Below are 5,864 nucleotides of genomic sequence, written 5' to 3' on the forward strand. Positions count from 1 at the left end.
CTGCTGCTGATGAGGTCCTTCTGGCATCGCTCCACCGCAGACTTTCATCGAAAGAGGCGAGGACAGGTAGATGGAGCCGGAAAGGCATCAACGATGCCTTCAGGATCCCGAGACGTGCTGGGAAAGGGCACCGCAGCTGGTCTTTGCGGGTGAAACTATGAACTCCTGGAAGACGTTACAGTTATAGTTGCTCAGCAGATGCTTTTATTGAAAGCAGCTTGAATAGCAGAGATTCCCCCCTTTTATACAGCTGGATTTGTAATGTGGGTTCAGTACCGTCCCTAAGGGTCCTGTAACCGGTTCCCTCCTGGGAGCTCAAACTGTAATATTGTTGAAATATAAATCCGGTTTCCTGCCCGCTGCATTACCTGCTCGTTCGGTGGCCGGATCCTGTTCTTCTGTCCCGCTCACGTCTGCAGGTTTCTGTCCCCTGTGCCACGGGACGAGGACAGTACGGAGAGGACGGGAGCGGAACCTTCTGCGCCTCTCATGGCAGCGGTCCATTTCAGTGGCAAAATGAGCTTCGCAGTAGCTGCTGCTCAGGGCAACACAGGCGGCATCCAGTTTCCGTCATTTTGCATTTCATTTCCGTCATTTGTGCTATTCACTGCGGTCCTGGTTGAGTGTGTCGCCTAGGGGGTGAGGTGGTGGGGGGGCACTTCATCTGAAAAATGCAGGTTAAACGCGATGTCAGCGTCGCATCGAGAGCTTTTGTATTGAATGCGTAATTACTTCCCACGCAGATCGGCAGCGGCAATTGGAGCATCTCGAGAGAGTGCAAACCATATGGACCAGGTCTGGGGTGAAAGAGAGAGCAAGAAAATGAGTTCCTTAGGCTACGGTAAGAAATGGCACTAATGTGCGCATGCACACACACACACACACACACACACACACACACATTAGCAAATGTAAAATCCCTGCTCCGGCCGCAGTCCTGTTGCAGCGTTAGGGTGAGGAGTCACAGCCTTCCCTCTCCCTGACCTCCTCCATCAGGGTCACTGAGGGTCACCAGGGTCACTGAGAGTCGCTAGAGGGGTGTCCCAGGACCCTGCAGGCTTCTTGCATCCCATCGCACTGCACTTCATCAACAGAAAGAGAGACGCAGATGCAGATGCGTGATTCTAAAGTGCAGTTAATTTGTTACTTTCCACCATATGAATCAACGTTCATCACGCGAGTAGCTGCGTAAAACTTTATCCGTTATTCAACAGGTGTGAGTACAAAATTATTGAACATTAACATTTACACCTTTTTCGTGCACTGAAGAGATTATGGGAGAAGTGAGTCCTACACCTTCTTCGTTCCTCTTTTTCAATCCTTTCAGGGTCGACGTGGAATCTTTCATTCTTTCACCTCTGACGTGCGTATTATTCCTCAACAGTGTGGCCTATATGTGTTTGATATTTCTAATCGCTGCTTATTTTCCCTGTTTTTCCCTAATTGTTTAACTCTTTCGGTTTCATTGCATTGTTTTGTATTGCATTTTTTTTTAAATCCTTTGCAGACTCGCACTATTCAGGATTTGCACTCTTTAAGCGATTGTGTTTACCTCCACTTATATCTGCTGCCAGGGTGTGTGGTGGTGCAATGGGTTTGATTGGGTCCTGCTCTCCAGTGGGTCTGGGGTTCGAGTCCCGGTTGGGGTGCCTTGTGACGGACTGGCATCCTGTCCTCGGCGTGTCCCCTCTACCCTTACACCCTGTGTTGCTGGGTTAGGCTCCGGTTCACCGCAACCCCGCTTGGGACAAGCTCCGTGTGTGTATTTGCTGCTACTTACTGTGTATGTGTGGTATTATCTACTTTGTAGTTTGCAGTACAGTACATTTTGTATGTTGCATCACACTCTGACAGTTGGAAGAATTTTTATTTCATTATACTAGCAATAATGGTGAATCCAAGTGAAGCAATATTTTCACTGACCAGCATCGTTGTAAAGTAGCGTGTGTGTCGACTAGGACTATGCAGCAGCATGTGTGTATAGACTAGAAAGACCATACAGTAGCGTGTTTACAGACCTGAAGGACCGTATAGTAGTGTGTGCATATATACGCCAGCAGGAGGGTAATGCTGCAGACCCCCACAAAGCACTCTGTTTTACCCACATGCACAGCCACATGCATCACTAAAGCACTTCCGGTTCGGGTACCGGTCCCTAACCACTGCACCCCCTGTTGTGCGGATGGAAGCTCACCTGGAGGATTCTGGGTAACTCCACACAGTGCAGCACATGCAGACAGACCTGGAGAAACACACCATTTCCCAAACAATTATTTTATACTACCTTTGCTCCTTTTCTTAATTTTCCTAATATGTTAATATCTGTTTACATCACATTTATTCATTTAGCATTTGCATTTACATTTAAATCATCTGAGGCCAGTTAAGTTCTGCTTCCCAGGTTTAAATGAAAAGTTTCAGACTCAACAAAACTATCCTTTCTGGGTCTGCAGAATTAATGAACGGCCATTCATGGAGAAAGTGCCACAATAGCGCCACCTCATGGCTAAAATGAGTAATACACATGGAAATTCTGTCACCTGTGGTCTGTAGAGGGTCTCCAGTCATCCTCTCGAATGCACACTTGAGACACACTTTTTCAGCTTCTATCTCAGATTTTTAAGTCGAATTAAGTCGTCTGAGACCTTCATTAAACCAGTTCTCATGAATCAACCTACATTATATTGTACTGTATATTATAACCCATTGGTTCAAAGAAGTGCAGAACCACACTCAACCACAAGGTGTCGCTACCACACATAGTTTTAGCTATTCTGGTTATGGAAAGCAATACCTCTGAGTATATAATAATTACACAAATAATTTGAAAGAACAGGAGTTGAATAATTTATTTGATAGATATTTCAAAGACTGGATGAGTGCTAGATAATTCAGAATCTGTTGCTATGGTCATAAACTAAGATAACCCTCATGAGAGCATAGACACTCGCACCCCTGTGCCTACCGTACACCTTATACTTGTCCTCCTCGTCTCACCTGTCCATCACCTGGAAGATTTTCAGGGATCCCCAAAGGACCAGTTAGATAATCGTCCTCTTGCCCCACCTTTATGGAATATTAAACATACAGGAATCTGAGCAGCAGCAGCAGCAGGGAGCAACAGGATATTTTAGAGCAGTGGATTGTGGGATATACGATGGCAATCCCATAATCCTGTCTTTTTTGGATTACAGGCAGTTGGATATTAAATAATAATTAACACTAACAAGAAACCAAAAAAACCTCAGCAATTCGTATTGCACATTAATTGTCCACCGTCTACCAGTGTGGTACGGCACCGAGTAATTACACTTCCACCACCATCATTGCTGTTCTATTTGTATCAAGGCATGCTTGGGATATGTGCTGAGGAATGGGGGGGGACTTTTTGTTATCAATTGTTTAAGGTCATGTTAAAATTTTTTTTTACCATCCCTCTGTTCATTTTCAAAAATCACTAGAGTTTCTGTGATCAGGAGCCTATTCCTGAGTGCAAGGCTGATATGGGCACAGCCTGGATGGGAGACCACTCTGTAGTTTAATTAGTTGTAGGGAGGTACAATGAGGTGTAAAGCCATCACTGTAAAAGAAAATGTCTGAATATTAAAGTTGAGAGTCTAAAATATTGATGTAGAAATTAATATTTTGTGTTTTTTTGATCACTTTTTACTGAGGGCTATACTGTGAATTTCATGGGTGAAATTTCCATGAGTCGTGAAATCTTTCCACTGTTGTCTTTATTGGGAAACAGCGTGCCTTTTCACTTGCATTTACTTTAATATGGAGTAAAAGTATTCAGAACAGAAATATGCTCACCCCTCCCCCGGCTCGATCACACCCTTCGTCAGACCCGGTGCTGTGTGATCGAGGCTCGGCTTCTCCGGTTCCAGCGCGGAGGCTACAAATAACTTGCCGCAGTGGTGCGGAGTCCGTATCGAACCTAACCACTGAGTGACGTGCCACGGCACTATGCTGATTCTAACCCTCGGGACGCCCCCAAGGGGGACAAACTGTCCCCTTTCAGCTGGATGGAGTGGAAATGTCCCAACAACATTATGTCAGCGCTGTGTTGGCTAACAGGGTAAACATACCATGGTAAAAACCTCAAGCTGGGTGTTTGTTCGTGATTTCGCCACACGCCAAATCCTGAAGAGATGGTGTGGGGGGGGGTGTTGCCAGACTGGCCGTGCAGGGAAGACACAGTAACAAAACTGCACGACTGTGTCAGTGAACACAAAAGGTCTTTCACAATCTGCTCCAGATCACACACCCAAGGCCACGCCCACCGCTCAGGTAAGTGCGCACACCTGAAATCCTTTTGAAAACACACCCATCCGCCTTGTGTGTGAATCCAGCCACTCGGCAAGTGTGCGTGCGCATTTGGCTTCTCCAAAGACCATCTCTTTCTGCTGAATTGTGGTACGCCCCACAGATCCCTTCCCCCCCGAAGCTGAACAGGTATCGATGTTATGCTCCCTGCCACCCCGCTCTGGCATGTTTCCTGGGACAGTTCATAAATAATAAACACACACACACTCACACACACGCAGATTCGTATGTCTGCCACTCTCTCCGACTCTGTATGTCATACCTGTGAATTGTACTGTGTGTTTGTAAATACAGAGTCTGTGCTTAATTTATTAGGTTTGCATTTATATATTACTCTTAGATATATGAGAATAATACGTAATATATTATTTCATTCATTATCTAAGCAAATACATAAATACAAAACTAGTTAAGTTTACTGTCATGTCTAGTTTGTGTTTAAAAACAACTTCAGAGAAAAAGGGAGAAAGGAGACGACGGGAAAGGAGAAAAAATCCTCCTCGCCCCAACTTGGGATGGGACCGAGAGGGGGCGGAGTCTGGTCTGGGACAAAAAGGGGCGGGGTCTAGATTGAGTGACAGAGGGGGCGGAGTCTGAGCTGGGACACAGGTAGAGCGACACCAGACAGTAAAATGAGTTTGTGCTCCACAGGCCTGCAGCCCCAGTTCTGATGCTGCATCATCATGCAACACAACCTGATTGGCAGGTTTGCTAATTACCTGCAGGAATTCGGTAGGAAAATAGTTTTAAATGCATGAAAAATGATATTTTGAATCTGTTTCGCAAACATGAAACTGCACGAATGTGCAGTTTCATGTTTGCGTAACAGAGACGTCAGTAACTAATCTGCCAAGTGGCCTGACCTGGTGGGAGGAAGCAGAGCGCTGAGCTCTTCAAGTGTGTGCGTGCGTGCGCGTTCGATAGAAACCCGATCTTCCGAAAGCGCCGATGGAGCCGCTGATCCGCCCAGGTGGCCTCTTGGCTCCGCGTTTCAGCGGTCAAGGTCATCGCCGTGGCAACGGACCCGGACCCACACCGAGAGGCCTCGCGGGGAGACGCAGCGACACCAGGGGAGGCACACGGGGCGGTCGGGTCGCATTTCACAGGCACAGGAAACACTCAAGGGCACAGTTCTGGGATTTACAGGAGACACCAGCTGGGCGAGTCCGTCATAGTTCCACACATGACACATATCTGAGTGCTGGAGTCACTAACTGAGATAAACTAACATTCATATTCATATTCATATTTATATTCATACATATTCAGTAATTGATCCCATGAAACATGTTGTCACCTGTTCTCCATCGCTATTTTTTGTTACTGTTATTACCCGTTGAGAAGCGTAAAGTAAAAGCGCGCAGCTGGAGCGTCCCTCCCCACTAAGGTCACCTGTTGGGGGCCGGGCTCTGGGCGTGACATCACTCACCTGTCATCGGACACCGGAGGGGAGGGGAGGGGAGGGAAGGGGAGGTGCTCAGCTCAGCTCACATCACCTTACCTCACCTGGGCGCCTTCCTCACACCGCGCTTGGG

At 46.8% G+C, this 5,864-nt stretch overlaps 1 long non-coding RNA gene across 1 annotated transcript; it reads right to left on the minus strand.

Moving 5' to 3' along the window:
• Positions 1 to 950: 950 nt before the first annotated feature.
• LOC108940407 (uncharacterized) lies at positions 951 to 3,055 on the minus strand. Its single transcript, XR_001966562.1, has 3 exons — positions 2,998 to 3,055; positions 2,195 to 2,242; positions 951 to 1,077 (listed from the first exon to the last, which is right to left on the minus strand). It is a non-coding gene; the product is annotated as an uncharacterized LOC108940407 (long non-coding RNA).
• Positions 3,056 to 5,864: the final 2,809 nt, after the last annotated feature.

Source organism: Scleropages formosus, chromosome 3 (genome assembly GCF_900964775.1).
Source record: "Scleropages formosus chromosome 3, fSclFor1.1, whole genome shotgun sequence".
Lineage (NCBI taxonomy): Eukaryota > Metazoa > Chordata > Actinopteri > Osteoglossiformes > Osteoglossidae > Scleropages > Scleropages formosus.